Here is a 17,901-nt window from a genome sequence, read left to right as displayed (position 1 = left end):
ATGGCTATAAGGATTAAATGAGATCATGTGAACAAAGTGCTTTTGACATATTAAAGTAGTATATTAAAGTACTATATAAATGTGGGGGGCATAGCTAATATGATAATATTGTAGCTAATATAAAACTAGGTCTTGAAGCAGTGGAAATCTTACCATTAATAAGTGTATATAGGATGTATCTACTTCTTCCTTCTTTCCCCAATGTCCTCTCCTCCCTGAAGCAAATTATAGATGAAGTATAGACTGCTATTAGTGGTAGATACCAACATGTTTCATTTGTTGTTATCTTCTAATACTGTAGGTTTTAATTTTAATTTTAATTTTTCCTCACTGAAAACAACTAGCAAAATCTTCCAATAGAACTTAAAGAAGGAATACGTGCTCTGCTGGTGTTTGTTCAACTAAGGCAGAGATTGTCCCCATTTCCAAATCTAAGGGGGGAGATTAAAAAAATGAGACCTCAAATAAAGTGGGACCTATCTGTCAATTGTCACGCCAATAGTATATGAAGTAGGGACGATCTTCAGTCAATCTCTTCCATCATTCTAGTAACCATATACATGCAGTTTCACTATAATCTCTACTCCACTAATGGTTTTTCAGCAATATCCTGACTTAATTCATGACTCTTACTGTATAGCTGATTCTATATATCAGCTATTTCTTCCCAAGTTACTTCCCAAGTCCCTAAACTGACCATATCCTTTTATAAAGTTATCCTATTATCATCTATATATCCCAAGAAATAAAATTTACAAAGAAACACACAAAACAACCAAAACCAGAAATACCAAAACATTCACAGGAGAACCTTGTATGGTAGGGCTAACATCCTGAAACTAAGTATATGTCCCTCATTTGGAAGAATGACTAAGTTAATAGCACATTAATATAATAAAATATTGTGGACCAGTAATGAACAACAAATATGAGGAATACTGTGGAATATGGGATAGCTTCTGTGAATGCATGCAGTAAGTTGAATAGGATGAGAAAAATAATGTCAACAAAAAGGCACTGAATTCTGATCATGATGAAGACTGATCTTAGTCCCCAAGGATGGCTGAGGAAATGTACTTTCCTCTTTTGTGTAGATAGAAGACAGGAATAGACTACAAGTATAAAATACTGTAAACAGATATGGTCACTGTGTTGTTTTTTTTTGCCTTTCTTAAATGTTTTCATTTGTTACAAAGGAGGGCTCACTTTGGGCAAAGGGAAACATATTAAGAAGTGACTATGCTGTGAAGACAAACATAAAAGATATCATTAAAACTTTTTTTTTAATATGGTCAATTACTCACATTCTGTTCTTGAATACCTGTGAATACAAAATGAGTTGACAGGAAACTTGGAAAAAGGCTAGTTTAGTTTGAGCAAAAGTAGCATGAAGTTCCTAAATTAATGTTCAGGGTCTATCAATCACATTGATTAGCACAGGCCCACATGCTCATAGACCTTCAAGCCTGACAGGAAGGAGGTAAAGATTTTAATAAATTTGAAGATTCATTTTGTAGCATGAAATGAAGACCATGCCTACCAGGAGATTTTTGGCTTTTGAATGCCAGGTCTCCAACTGCATCTAGGGTCATCTCCAGTCATTCTGATATATATCTTGCTACTGGACCCATAAGTATCTGAAGGAGATAGTGAGGCTGGTGACTTGGCATAGCCCTCTCTCATTTAAATACCATTCATTTACAAGTCATGGCATCATTTTCTTGATGTCATTTTACCTCAGACACGTACTGACTATATGACTTTGGGCAAGTCATCTAGAGCTTTTTGCCTCTGTTTCCCCATCTGTAAAAAGAAACTAGAGAAGGAAATTGCAAACCCCTTTAGTATCTTTGCCAAGATAACACAAATGGGGTTGGTCACAAAGAGTCAGATACAATTGAAATAACTGAACAACAATAACTATTAACCATTACTATGTAACAATTGCTATAAATAACCCCTCATAAACAGAAGTAAGAATTTGTTTAAAAACCACAAACAAAAGTGGGATTATCCACAGAAAGTACTTAGCTGTTGAATTATGAAAGATCATAGAGGGAAATGAAAGGCCAGATTTTACAGTTGTGTTAAAGAGAACTGATACTCTCTCTTTTCCTGTCACTTATTGCCAGCAGACTGTTTGCCCAATGACCCCCTAGGGTGATCTTTCTACTGTAAACTTGTAGTGAGAAGAAAATATATCTGGTTCTCTATTATGATTTGAAGCTGAAGAGAATAATCCGAATCAGTAGAGAGAATATTTTTCTCTATGTTATGATTTACTGCTTAGACAAGAAGAGGAAAAACTAAGACAGAAAATATTCTCTGCATTGACACCTATTGCTGCCAAGAGGTGAAAAAAATAGTGAGAAAGAATAAAGTTTATTCTATTGACTCAATCTTCTTATTCTTCTCATCAGCAAAAGACCATAATACATTATCTCATTTTATTTTTTACAATAATTCTTTGAGGTAGTTGATATGGAAACTCAGGGTTAAGCAAGATTTATTGACTTTCCCATTATTAGCTCAAACAGATATTGAGGGTCCATGACTGGGGGGTGGAGATTCATATCCATGACACCTCTGACTCATTTCTAGCATTTTTCATTTTACAATATTGTCTCAGATAACTTCAACTCCACTATGCTTTATATGATACTCTTAGCTCAGAATTGCATATGAAGATCATCCTCAATTCAATAGATTTGTATTGTGTCAAGTAAGCAGGGTTGTTTGAATAAAAATTATCCACTTTTGATTAAGATGATAAACTACGATTAAACAATTGTTGGAGAACAAATCCAGGCTTTACAGAACTATGATAAAGTGTTAAAAATAGTTTGTGAAATGTTTTGTGGGGCTACCAAAGCTCCTTATGTCTTATCCCTTTCCCTGTTCAATGATATCAATTGTATGTCTTATCCCTTTCCCTGTTCAATGATATCAATTGAAGAAAGACTTAGAATCTGAAACCAATTCAATAGGTGAAAGCTATTTTTCTAGCATAATATACGGAAGAAAATTTTGGTATGATGAAGATAAGCCTACAGACTGATGAAAAACATTTTAAAATCTCTCAGATAGAATCCATCAGATAATGACAGTGTGAAAATAATAATTCTAAACTGTAGTAATGCCTTTTTTCCATTGATACGAGTGCATTTGCTCCACTGAGAACACAGGGGTAAAACATGATAAATCTATTGAAGTCATAGCATGTTCTACTCAACATATTTAGCAAAAGAGAAATAACCATAGTAACGGTTTTCACAGAGTACTTTAAAAGTTTTGCAAGCAATTTACATATTTTCAATAATTTGGTCCTTAAACCCCTATGAAGTAAACACTGTGATCCCTTTTACAGGTGAGGAAACTGAGGCTGAAAGTCATTAAATGGCCTACCCAGGGTAGCACAGCTAACAACTATCTGATGTAGGATTTGATCTCAGGGCTTTCATATTCTAGGTCCAGCACCCTTAATAGTTTGTCATCTGTTTGCCTAAAAGCCTAACTTGGATCTATAAAGAGCCTTCTACTGTTCAGAATATGTGAATAGCTTTTCCTTGCTAATACTGCTGCTTTCATTTCTAGGCCCATTCTGTCAGGCATTGAAAAATGCCTTACCAAGCAAGACTCAACTGCTTATACAGGTGGTCATGGCCCAATAGCTATATTACACAGCTGATGAGGCCAGTCATTAGCGAGGGGAAAATTCCCTACCTGTCCTTATTCATGTAAGTAGGAAAAATAACAATGATCACAGGATCATAGTCTCACAGTTGGAAAGGATTTTAGAGGACATAGAATATGAAATTTTACAGGTGCGGAAGCCAAGACCCAAGGGAGTTAAATGATTTGCTCAAGCTTACATAGGCAGTAAGTGGTAGAGTGAATATTCAAACCCAGATCTTATAGCTTAAGAGCAATAAATGTTATTTCAACTTTATAAAACCACTCTGTCCTAGCATGAAAGGATCATAGAACAACAATTGGAAGGGTACTAAGAAACTGTTTAATCCTACACACTTATTTTACCAGTGAAGAAAGTGAGGCTGGGGCTGTGTAGGTAATCACTTTTTTTTAATAGCAATTTTATCTTTTTATTTAGGCACCTAAATATCAGCCAAGTAATGGAGGTTTTCTTTCTTAGAAAATTCAAGTCTGGAAACCTACCGGTACTTTCAGAAATGGTGAGGCTGGTTTGTATCGTGTCCTTAGAAGAAAACTGAACCAAGCAAGAAAAGGTCCCAGGAATAGTAGGATGATTACGTTTGGTCCTAGGTAAAATTGTGAAATAGGCAAAGTTAGTTTTCAGGATCTTTTTTTTAAATTTCCTTTTTAGTGTTCTCCATCCCATCTCTGTCCCCTTCCCAGGACACCCAGAATACTTGTATTATCCTATGTCTTCCCTGCCAGAAAGAAAGTTGGTCCTATTAACCATTGATTAAACAATTAATTATACATTAAATTAATAAAACAATTAATTATACATAGGAATTAATTTATTTACACCAACATCAAATACCTTAAGGGGCTTGAAGTTTGAGGAAATTAATACAATGAATTTCAAATATAGTCATCCACATTAATTTTCTCAACCAATGATATTTTGTCATAATATTGTTAATATATCATTAAATCCTACACTTACAGTAACCTGGACACCTACCCAAGAGTTTTTGTATCCAGATCAGATTTTTTTCTTTGCCCTTGAGATGTTAAATGTCTGTGATATTAATAACAGTTATAATAATAACTGTGCATGAGTATTTCACTAATAAGAACGAGTCCCTTTTTTTTGTAGCTTCTACATATACCCTCTACAAGTACCTAAGAGAATAAAATGTAAGGAAAACTAGGGAAGCCAAACAAAATAGAAACAAAAAAGGACAAAACTTAAGATATTTGATTTAACTTATAGTAAAACTTCTGTAAGTTCAAAGTCACTGTCTCTTTGGTATTTGAGCATTTCTCAGAGATATTTAATGTCTGAATACGTATGGTCTGACTTTAATGAATTAATCCTTCCCTACTACATATTTTGCTGAAACTCAGAATCACTTCTCTGCTCTATTTCTTTCAGATAATTGATTTTGCCTCAACAATCATGGACAATAGATTTGTACTATATTTGTGTCTTTTTACAACATCTCTCAGGGTTTCTTCTGATGTAAAGTTTATTAGCATATTCAAGCATTCTAACCAATTGGTCTGAGCCCTATTACACTCTGAGAGTTACATAATGATCAATTTTAGGTTTAATAGATAATATTTTGCCCAACATGGAGCATTTTTTGGTGAAGGATAGAATAAAGACCTGGGATTTTATTATTTTAAGACACTTCTTAGGATTAATTGATAGGGATCTCTAATTTATTAATAAATCAATAAGTATGAGTCTTACATTGTTGTTAGGGACCCCCAAGAACTTAAGTTACATTGCAAGCCCACCTCACTGCACTGCTTGCCTCTACTCAGGTACATAAGCTTCCATTCATAATATTGTCATGGAGCTGTTACATTTGGCTTAGCTTTGTTTTACCTAAAGTCATGTTTCTGTTGAGTTATAAAGCGGCATTAGATGGGTTATTCCTAAATTAAGATTTCAGACATAGTGGCAATGTAGGAGAGTTTTTAAATGTTTATTCAACAAATAATTTTAAAGTGGCTACTATTTGCAATGCACTATGCTAACTCATCCCCCAGGGACAAAACAATTAAAGAGGAACAAAATCCTTGTCCTCAAGAAGTTTACATTTCGAGGGTGAAGCCAAGATAGGAGCATAGAAACAGGAAATTCCATGAGGTCCCCCAAAAACAAACTCAAATACCTATAAAATATTACTCTAAACAAATTTATTATTCCATTTATTAATTAAAAAAGAAAAACAAAAAAAATTCACCTTAATTGTGGTTAAATAATGTGTGTCTACTGGTAAATCTAGAAAAGGAAAACTTGAAATTTTCCAAATCTTATGTGCATTCCTAGATATATTAATGCACAATATATCCATGCACAACCCATTTTTTTTGGCGGGAGGAAGTGTTAAAAGATTAGGAGGACCCAAAATTTTAAAAAAGCAATGAAATGGGGAAGGGAAGGGAAGATGATGGGAATAAACATGTGTATAATACTTTTTGTCAGGCATTGACATAAGTGCTTTAAAAATTTATCTTATTTAATCCTCAAAAGAACCCCATGTAATGGCAAGAAAAGTAATACTTTGCTTCTTGTTTCAGTTACCCAAGTGCCTTTGAGCCTCACCTTTGATTTTGTCAAGTCTTTGTTGGAAACAGTATACTTTGTGTTGCCCTTAATAGGCCTAATAGACAGTGGAACCTTCCCTGCCCTTAAAAGGCCTAAGGTCATCACATGGAGCCCAACATGGTAGGAGCTTGCCTAAAGAGCTGAACAGGGAGGATGGAACAGGAAGGGTTAGAACAGTAAGGAGGAGAGCAGAGAAAAGCCTGAGCACGAGCTGGGTCCAAGCAGAACTGAGAGAGAGAATGTCTGTGGGGTCGGCACTTTGTTTGTCTCTTCAATCTGTGTTGATGGTACTTAACATTCTGTCTGTTGAAAGAAGACTTTACTTCTGTTAAAGAAGTCCTGAAAGAGGACTTTACTGCTGTTTACAGAAGTCCTGGGAATTTACTATTGATTTGTGTTTGATTTCTCAGACTGAAGCTTTGTCTGTTGGTTTATGTTACTTTGTCAGACAGAAAGTGAATTGAGATGATGGTGCCAATAATGCGTGTAAATATTGTTGTAGCTCTGATAAGTTTTATCTTCCTAGAAACAGAAACTTCAAAAAGTAGTCCCCATAAACTGATGTATGAAACAGGAGTAGAGAGCTGTCTATATGTGAGTCCAGGCAAGAACTGGAATTACTGCCTACTTATGAATCCAGGCAAGAGTTGGGAGTGGCCAGTCCATGAAAGAGGATCCATGGGGTTTGGAACTCAACCTCCAATTAAGATAAAAGAGGACGGCATTGACAGATGAGATTGTGTCTTATTGTGACCTAAGGCTGGATGGTATTTGTATTTTCTGCTGCCCTTAAAAATGATTAGTATAAGGATTATTGGGAGCCAGCCTCCAGTTAAGAAAGAAGATGACTTTACAGGGGGTGGAGCCAAGATGGCGGATTAAAAGCATGCTTGAGCTCCCACTCCAACCACCTCCCATACCTGTAAAATATGACTCTAAACAAATTTTAGAGAAGCAGAAATAACCAAGTGACAGAAGCAAATCTTCCCCTGAAGGAAGCCTGGCAGGCCAACAGGAAGGGTCTATCAAACCAGTCTGGGAGTAGAGCACAGTCCACATGAGCTGCCCAGGCCCAGACCAGCAGCCTGGCCAGAGCACACTTCATGAGAGTGAATCACTAGCAGCTGTGGCAGTTTACAAATTTTTCAATCCATAAACACCAAAGAGAAAGTAAAAGGTCACTGATGAACTTTGTTGATCCTGAGTGAGAGAAGAGCCTGGTCCAACCCCTGAACAGGGTGGCGAAGGTGGAATTCATAACATTGAATTCCAGATTCTATCACTTCCTCACTCATCACCTACCCTTACTGGGAAGATAAGCAATACAATAAAGGTTGTACATGTGTAGCTATGCAAAACATTTCAATAGTGGATATATTGTGAAAGATTGACTACATTTCCCTCCATCCTATCCCACTCCCCCCCACTTGCTCTATTCTCTACTTTGACCCTGTCCCTTTTCAAAAGTGTTTCCTTCTAACTACCCACCCTCCCAGCCTGCCCTCACCTCCATCATCTGCCCTCTCACCTCCTTCCTCCTACTCTCCTGAAGGTCAATATATTCTATTTAGTGTGTATGTCTTTCCCTCTCTAAGTCAAATTCAATGAAAGGAAGTTCGACCCATTCCCTTTAGCCTTCCTGTTCTTCCCCTCCATGGTAACAGCCCCTTCTATGTGAGGTAATTTAGCCCATTCTGTCTCTCCCCATTTCCTCTCATTATATTCCTCGCTCACCTCTCAATTTCACCTTTTAGGTATCATCACTTGCTATTCAATTGGTACTGTGACCTCTGTCTATGTATACCTGCACACATATATACACACACTCACATATATATTCATATGCCAATATATCCTCATATATATAAATACATATTACATATACATATATTCATATATAGACATATACATTTATATTATCTTAAACTATCCTCATATTGAGAAAAGTTTCATATGTTACAATTATCATTTTTCCATATGGAAATGTAAATAGGTCAACTTTGATAAGTTCCTTATGATTTCTTTTCCTTTTTTTACATTCTCATGCTTCTCTTGCTTCTTGTATCTGAATGTTAAGTTTTCTATTCAACTCAGTTTTTTTCCTCAAACAAATTTTAAAGTCCTCTATTACTTTGAATGATAATATTTTCTGTTGAAACATGATACTCAGTTTTTCTGGGTAGGTGATTCTTGGTTTTAATCCCAACTCCTTTGACTTCCAGAATATCATATTCTAAGACATTTAGTCCCTCAATGTAGAAGCTGCCAGATCCTGTGTTATCCTGATTGTGCTTCCACAACATTCAAATTGTTTCTTCTTGGCTGCCTGTAATATTTTATCCTTTTTCTGGGAACTCTGGAAACTGTCTATAATATTGCTAGGAGTTTTCTTTTTGGGATCTTTTTCAGGAGGTGATTGGTGAATTCTTTCAACCTCTATTTTCCCCTCTGGTTCTAAAAGAGCAAGGCAATTTTCCTTGAGAATTTCTTGAGGGATCGTTTCTAGGTTCTTTTTTTGATCATGGCTTTCAGGTAGCCAATAATTTTTTTTGTTTCTTTTTAAATGTAGGAAGAGATGTATTATTTTTTTTCCATTTTTCAAATGCTTTATTAACTTCTAATTTACTTTATTCATTTCCACCATATTTTGAGTTACAAATTTTCTCCCCATTTTTCCCCTACCCACCTCTGCAAAATAGAAGTCCCACAGGATATCCCCTCCTCCAATTTGTTCTCTCCCATATTTTTTCCATACCTCTATTGACTTTTCCAGAAGGGCATGTTGGATCTCTATGCCCCAGTGCCTGTACATCTTATTTACAAATTACATGTAAAATAGTATTAATAATAGTATATATGTTTAAAATATGATTTTAAAACTTTGAATTAAAGATTCATTCCCTTCCTCCTTTATCACCTACTCTTACTGGGAAGATAAGCAGTTCGGCATATGTTGTACACGTGTAGCTAATGCAAAACAATAACATAATAGATATATTGTAAAACACTGACAATATTTCCCTCCCTCCTATCCCACCTCTCACTTGTTCTATTCTCTACTTTGATCCCATCCCTTTTCAAAAGTGCATGCTTCCAACTTCCCTCCCCCCCAGCGTGCCCAACCTTCCATCATCCCCCCTCTGATCTCTTCCCCCCTACTCTCCTGTAGTGTGAGATACCCTATTTAGTATATATTTCATTCTCTCCCCAAGCCAAATTCAATGAGAATAAGGTTGACCCATTCCCTTTTGCCTTCTTATTCTTTCCCTCCATTGTAACCATTTTCCCTTGCCTCTTCTATATGAGATAGTTTATCCCATTCTGTCTCTCCCCATTTCCTCTCATTATATTCCTCTCTCACCTCTTAATTCCTCTTTTAAGTATCATCCCTTCCTGTTAAATTGATCCTGTGCCCTCTATCTATGTATACCTGTAAACATACATACACACATTCACATATGTATTCATATATGTATATATATATATATATCTGTATTCCCTTCAATTATTTTTATACTGACAAAAGTTTCATCAGTTACAATTATTGTTTTTCCATGTAGGAATGTTAATAGTTCAACTTTGATAAGTTCCTTATGATTTCTTTTCCTTGTTTACCTTCTCATGCTTCTTGTATCTGAATGAGAAATTTTCTATTCAATTCTGGTTTATTCACCAAGAATGCTTGAAAGTCCTCTATTCCACTGAATGACCATATTTTCCCCTGAAACATAATACTCACTTTTGCTGGGTAGGTGATTCTTGGTTTTAATCCCACCTCCTTTGACCTCTGGAATATCATATTCCACGTCCTCCAATCCCTCAGTGTAGAAGCTGCTAGATACTGAGTTATCCTGATTGTGTTTCCACAGTATTCAAATTGTTTCTTCCTGGCTGCTTAGAATATTCTCTCCTTAATGTGGGAAATCCGGAAACTGGCTATAATATTCCTAGGAGTTTTCTTTTTGGGGTCTTTTTCAGGAGGTGATTAGTGGATTCTTTCAACCTCTATTTTCCCCTCTGGTTCTAAAACAACAGGGCAGTTTTTTTTTTGAGAACTTCCTGAGGGATGATTTCTAGGTTCTTACTTTTATCATGGCTTTCACATAGTCCAATAATTTTTAAATTATCTCACCTGGATCTATTTTCCAGGTCAGTCGTTTTTCCCATGAGGTATTTCACATTGCCTTCTATTCTTTCATTTGTTTGGATCTGTTTAACAGCATCTTGATTTCTCATAAAGTCCTTACCTTCAATTTGCTCCAATCTAATTCTGAAGCAATGATTCTCCTCAGTGAGCTTTTGAGATTTTTTTTCCATCTGGCAAATTTGGCTTTTTAAGCCATTCTTCCCCTCATTTCCTTTTTGAGCCTCTTTTGCCATTTGAGTTAATCTATTTTTTAAGGTATTATTTTCCTCAGTCAGGCTGTTGACTCTCATTTTGTAATTTTCTTCCATCATTCTCATTTCTCTTACCAATTTTTCCTCCACTTCTCTTATCTGCTTCTTAAGGTCCTCTATGGTGTGTAACCAGCTCATATTTTCCTTTGAAATTTTGGTGCAGGAGTTCTGACTTCACTGTCTTCCTCCTGTTCCATGATTTGCTCCTTTTTGTCCCCAAAATAGGAGTCTGATGTTGGAATCTTCTGTCTGTTTTGTTTCATTTGTCTGGTTATGTCGCCCCTCAGTTACTTGACCCCTGGGACTTTTTCCACAGTAGGATTCTGCCACCTGAAAGAGGTGCTTTCCTCCCAAATACTAGGGTTTTCTCAGCTGCTGGGTGTATTAGAAGGATGCCCTCTCTGAAGCCTCCACATGCTCTGGCAACCTGTACACAGGCCTCAGGACCTCCACCCTAGACTGCAATCCATATCCAAGCAGGTTAAAGGAAGATTGATTAGCCCTCAGAATGGTGTTATAACCCCCTATGATTTGCAGGTCAGGAGCTCTGTAGCAGCCACACAGTGGTGGCTACTGACACTGTGCCTCAGCAGCTTCTCCCACCAGGGGCAGAGTCCTATCTGCATTCTCAGTCTCCCTGTTCGCAAAGTCCACACTGACCTTTTATTTTGCCTTTGGCATTTATGGGTTGATAATTGTGGAAACTGCCACAGAATGCTGGTTATCCACTCTCCTGAAATCCCTCAAGCTGTGGTTTGTTGGGGACACCCTAAGGCTAACACCTTGGCTCAACTCCCAGCATGTTGTGATGGACCTTTCCTGCCAGCCTGCCAGCTGCCTTCAGCAGCAGATTTGTTTCTCTCTGTCACTTTGTGGGTTCTGTAGCTCCAAACATTTTTGTAGTGTCATATTTTATAGGCATTTGAGGTGGTTATGGGTGGAGCTCAGGGAGTTTTCTGGCTTCTATGTCACCATCTTGGCTCTGCCCCCATAAAAGCTTATACATGAAATAATTATTTAAAAATTAGGATCAGGCAATGGGAAGGTAATGACTACATGAAATATCAGGAAACAATAAAACAACATCAAAAGAATGAAAAACAAATAAGTGCAAAATAGTTCATTGGGGGAAAAAATACAATTGACCTGAAAAACATATCCTGGAAAAAAAAATTAAATACTATTGGACTACCTGAAATTCACAATGAAAAAAAAAAAGTTTACTTCGGCACTCTGTATTGACTGATGATATTGTAAGATACTGTGACCTAGGGGGGTGGTTGGTGTTTGCATTTTCTGCTACCCTTTAAAGATGATTGGCTTAAGGATGATTACTCCTTAGGATGTTTGGCTTAAGGATGATTGGAAGCCAGTCTCAAGATAAAAGTTGGGTACTCCATATTGATTGTGGAGATTGTCACTTAATGAATGATATGTTTAATTTCAGGCTATGTGGCCACAGGCATCTAGATGGCACTATGACTAGAGCAACAGCCCTGGAGTCAAGAGGACCTGAATAGAAATCGAGACTTAGAAGGTTGCCCTGCCCTTCCCCCTCCAAAAAGGAAAACAAACAAACACACACAAAACAATAAACAAAAAAAGACTCTCTGGCCTCCTCAATAATAAGTTGCTATGTTATATAGTTGTGAATGCTGTGCTTTAGTTTCTTGAATATTTTGCTTTATTTTACTGTTGAATAAATAAAGAGTTCACTATGTTAGGTGATTAGATGCTTGAAGTAATTCAGAGTGGCAGTCCTCAGGAGAGCTGCTTGTGATTGACTTTACACCCTGTGAAGTGTTTGCTATTATTATTCCCATTTTATAGCTGAGGAAACTGAGACAATCAGTGTCACATAGCTAGTTAGTATCTGAGGTCAAATTTGAATTCAGGTCTTTTTTACTCTAGTCCCATCACTCCATCCACTGAAACACCTAAAAAATGGTATTTTTGTTTCATATTGAATTTAATTTTCCTCTATGGTTTGCCTAAAGCAACACGATTTGCTCATAGTCTCCAGAAGACTATAGCTCTGCTCAAAACATTTGACATTATTGCCTAACCAAAACAAATATTTTATGTATATTCTATTGCCAGAAATATTCCAAGAAGGGAAATCAATGGTATTATGCAATGATGGCCACTTTGTTCTCCTTCATGGCAGTAAACTCTTCATGTTTTCCAAAAAAAAAAAAACCATTTTTTCCTGTTTCTGAAATAGAATAGCAAATCTCCTTCTCAATAATTTCTTTAGGTTTATTCTGTGTGGAAGGATGAGGAAAATGGAGGCATGACCACAGAGCCTGCAAATGATATACTGAAACATTAACCTGGGAATTCAGATTTAATCAATCTATGAATTACCAAGCATTTAATAAGAAATTAGTAAATACTAGATGCTTTTCTATGAACTGAAAGAAAAATGGTCTATGTCATCAAAGATTCACTTTAAGGATATATATATATATATGTATATATGGATGTATTTATGTATGTATATATATATGTATATATGTGTGTATGTATTTATATATGTATATATATGTATGTGTGTGTGTATATATGTATATATATATATATATATATATATACATTTACAAGATGTGTACAGAAAAGTAAGGGAATTGGGGGGAACACATTAGCCATAATTCCTTCAATTTTCGTAAGTATAGTTCCCAGAATGCTGATTGGATTAATGTGCCAAATAACAGTATTTGAACCTAACCATTTAGCTATCCAAAAATTCACTTCATTAGTTTTATTATTGCAAATACCTTGGAGAATATCTGCACATGTTAAAAATCACACTTTTTCTTAGTCTATGAATGAAGGTATATCCCATGAGAACAATGGGATCTCTGGAAATTAAACAGCAATAACAAAAAGAAAATATATTTTCTTCATTTTCAAAATACTGGAGTCAATGATCTCCAAAGTTCCCTTTCAATTGAAGAATTCTTTCAGCACAATTTGGGCTGGAGCACTTAGTTGTTTAGGAAGAGGCTTTCTATTTTATTGAAGTTTTTGTTTGTTTGTTTGTTGATTGGTCTTTTGTTTGTCTTCTAGGTAAGAAGATCTATTTTATTGAAGTTTTCAGTTTCTCTTCCAGGTAAGAAGATAGTAAATGCTATGAAATTGTTCAGAAGTCCTAAGAAACAGGAAGTTAGGCTCCATTCGCTGAGAAATTTTCCATAGTGAACTTTAGCTAATGCCTAAGATGTGTATAAGTAACTCCATTTTGAGATAAGGGAGACTCACTGTGATTTCCAGAGACTTCAGGGTTTTTTTTTTCTTTAGGGTATTTCTGAAGTAGCTGGCAAGGTTTCAGGAAGTTTTTTTTTCCCCCTTCCAAAAAAAAAAAAAACAACACCCAAGAACCAGTGCTGGTGAACGTAACTGTATCAGAGAGTAATAAAGAAATTTGAGCAAAGCAGTCTATTTCTCTACTTCAAAAATGACATCTATGCCCTAGCTTACATCTTATTTATTTCCTATAAGGACATTTAATAAGATTAAGTTAGTTCTTCATCATAAGCCTTAAGAATGGTAATAATTTTGAATTGTTATCTATAGTATTCAAATATTTTAAAGTCCTTTTTGTTAATGACTTAGCCATAGATGTTAACCATGCTTTTAAAATGTCTACAAGGACTCTAAAGTTGTTAATTGTTTGGGGACAGTAGACTCACACTGCTACTAAATCTGTTTAATATTCACTATTAATAAGAAAATATCAAGCAGCTGTAAACACATCTAAAATGTAAAATTTTAACAGCTTGCCAAAAGTGTCATGAGAATCTTCATTTATAGCCATAGGCATGCCCTTGCTTGTCTGTGTGTGTCTGCGTGTCACATTGACTTTAAAATATAAAACTATAATTCTGCTTAGGTTGCAAAACTACCTACACTCTAACCAACTGCTTTGCAACTTGTTTCTCTCAAAGGAATTACAAGAAAATCTCCATAGACCAAACCCAGGGTTTCTTTGGACTTGGTGCTCCATTGTCTACCAAAGAGAGCTTCCTCTTTGTACCCATTTTTGAAACTCTGTGAATAACTCTAAGTAATGATTGGGGTCACTTGATTAAAGAGGTCCAGGAAATTTAAAAATAGATGTTGAGTCCATTAAATAGCTAACCAATAACTTCCAAAACTATTGAGAGAAATTTTATCACATGGAAGCAAGATGCCATACCTTCTTAATGGAATGGAATTTGTATACATACAGATATTGCTTTTTAAAAATTATTTTTGTACCAGGTTCAAATTCTTTGCAACTTTGCAGTTAATGACCTAATGGTCTTTAAAGACTCCTTCCTTTGCAAGATCATTTATCATAGTCTTAGAATTTCTGAATGATTGTAAAGTTTATCTAGTCAATTAAGGGACTTGTTTTATTTTACATTTCATTGAAAGTAGGTATTGTTTCATTCTTTGTACTTTTATCTCTGATGATTAGTGTGTTGCCTAGAATATAATAGGTGTTTAATAATAAGTAAAATCATAATTTAATTAACTTGTTATATGAAGCATTTCCTAATAATCCCACCTGCTGCTGCCTCCTCAAAAATGAAGTTATATCTGTTTCACATATATTTTGTAACACCATATATTTTATCTCCCCTGATGAAATGTAAGATCCTTTAGGACTGTTTCACTTTTATTTTCCTAAATGCTTCACACATAGTAGGCAAACAATAAAGGCATGTTGATTGATGACAAAAATTCATCAAAGATTGTAACTTGATAATTAATTCAAACTGATTTCTCACATTAATAAAAACCTCAGTGAAACCATGTCCTTTCATAACTATATGACTTTGGAGATATTTTGAAACTTAAACTGAGAATGACACATTGGTTTATGCATCCAAGCATATATTTGATGTTTTGATGCACTTTTCTGAAATGCTGCTAACAGCAAGGCAAGTTGTTTATTGCATGATGCAAAATATTTTTAGATTGCATATTTAAGTCAAAAGATGCCCTGCTGCTTAATGTGCCATTTTAAAGAAAGGACACCACTTTAGTTTTCAGAATCAAAATCACAGAATATTTACAACTTTCAATTGACTCTAGTAGGAAATAGTAACAGAGGCTCTAAGAATTCAAATCTAGTGATGAGGGAACCTTGTGAGGAACCCCTCAGTCATCAGAAAAAGAATCTCATGCCAACAGTGGTCAAGTTCTGTTTAATAGATATTGAACCTTCCAACTGAACTAGGTGCTATAGGGCACATGTTCATGCTACATTAAAATACTCCATATTCTCAGGAAGCATATGAAATTCATATAGAAATTTTTATTAAAAAACTTTTCGAGTACATTTTCTATATCTTAGCTTCTCTTCATTTTTCCCCTTTTTGGATTCTCTGTTAGGGACACAAAAAAGATCCAATATGTTGAGGAATATAGATACTCTTATCATTTTTACGGCAGACCCACTGAAAGGGGATGGAGGGAGATTTACTAGGCCTTAGAAATTAGAAAGGAGTTAGCTTTGGAAAAAAAAGATTAGACATCGTTCTACCACATAAGAAACACAAAATATGATAGAAAAATTGAATCTTTAAATAATAACAGTCCACAACGAAGAAAAAATAAATTTGAAAGCTTTTATCTTATTCCTTTAGAACCAATCAAGTCCATAAAGAAATGACTCATATGTAAGAATATAGGCTTATTTATGAAATTGAAGAAGTGAATGGTATTCCTTATATTACAGAAATATTTCTAATCACCAACCATCCTACAATGTTTTTTTTTTCCAAAATCCTGATCCAGAAATTTAAATAAATATCACAAATTAACACCTCTATAAAATAATAGACATTATGATAGGGAATTTTTTGAGAGTCCTTTATATAGCTCATACACTGAATATTATTTTTAGGATGGGGATACAAAAATTAAAGTGGCTACACACTGATATTTAGATTCAAGCACATTTTTTTTGTCAACTAAATAGAATTAACACTAAGGTCAGAAAATACATACACCATAAACAAAACTGCAGTTGATTAATAGCACCTGGAAATTTTGTCTCTAGAAAATAGGCACCAAAAAGCCACCATGCACTAATCTCCTTTTGTAGTTTAACAAACAGCAGAAAAGACAACTCTGTTTCTGAAAGGAGCCAAACCAAGGTGACAATTATTTCCATTCTTACTGTGGAGAATTTCTTCAAGTGACTTGAGGCTTTAAGCTTCACTGAAAACTCCTCATTAGACAACTTAAAATAAAATGATACCCTCTAGCCTCATAAGTAAATTGGCTACTTTATTAGGAACATATTTAACAAAGGCTCCTGTGTAACACATGCAAAGTTTTCAAGACATTATTCAACAAAAATAGTAACATAAGATTTGGCAAGAAGAGAAAACTAATGTGGCAACTTAGAAAATGATTCAGACTAAATACAATATAATTTGTTCAATGAACCCTTCTAAATCAGATGTGCTGTGGGTTTATCCCATGGAAATTCAAATGTATAAATTCCATTTCTAGATAATTATAGGAGAATGAAAATAAAAATAATAGTTTTTAGTATTAGACAACTATTAAACTTTTTTGTTGTTTTGTATTAGTGCTGTGATTTAATCTGTGGAAGGAACTCCTGTTAAAGAAACTCTCTCCATTGTGGCAGATCCTTGCCTGGTCTGCAATTTATCATCTTACTGAGTTGCTTAGAGCACTGAGAGATTGAGCGGCTTGCCTAGGGTCATATAGATAATATATGTCAGAGACAGAACTTGATCCCAAGTTTTTCTTTATCTTAACACCCACACTATCTTTCCAGTTTGGAAGAGAATTGTATTTGGTTCTCAACTCTGAACATATTTGGGGAAATCAGATCAAGAGTTTATAGCCTACAAACAATTTGAAATTAAACAAATGTCACAAAGGTTAGATATTATTCTTTTCTTTTATAAATTACTTAAAATGAGCTTTCCTTAATGTCAAGGTTTAATCAACTGATCATTGCTGACTAATGTTTATAAAATGATTTACAGTATCTCAAAATAATTAGCTTTTTCTTTGAAAATGTATAAACATTCAGTGGGCATCAGGAAAAGAGTTCCAGGAGAGAATGGGGGAGGCAGAGGGGAAAGGGGAAGAAAGAGAGGGAAAGGGAGAGAGACAGACAGAGAGAGAGAGACAGAGAGAGAGAGAGAGAGAGAGAGAGAGAGAGAGAGAGAGAGAGAGAGAGAGAGAGAGAGAGAGAGAGA

The 17,901-nt window shown here is 35.3% G+C and overlaps 1 protein-coding gene across 1 annotated transcript in view; it reads right to left on the bottom strand.

The window, feature by feature from the left end:
* The window catches only part of CDH18 (cadherin 18), a 1,599,127-nt gene that overhangs the window by 763,088 nt on the left and 818,138 nt on the right, over nt 1-17,901 (bottom strand). The window contains exon 4 of the mRNA XM_069101403.1: nt 4,177-4,280. The gene's annotated coding sequence lies outside the window, so the exon portion shown is untranslated. The remainder of the gene's footprint in view (nt 1-4,176; nt 4,281-17,901) is intronic.

Source organism: Petaurus breviceps, unplaced genomic scaffold (genome assembly GCF_028583685.1).
Source record: "Petaurus breviceps papuanus isolate PSGF00001 unplaced genomic scaffold, PetGlider_PUasm1.0 47, whole genome shotgun sequence".
In the NCBI taxonomy this organism is placed as follows: Eukaryota; Metazoa; Chordata; class Mammalia; order Diprotodontia; family Petauridae; genus Petaurus; species Petaurus breviceps.
The sequence above is the reverse complement of the archived record's forward strand: the minus strand, read 5'-3'. Positions and strand labels throughout refer to the sequence as shown.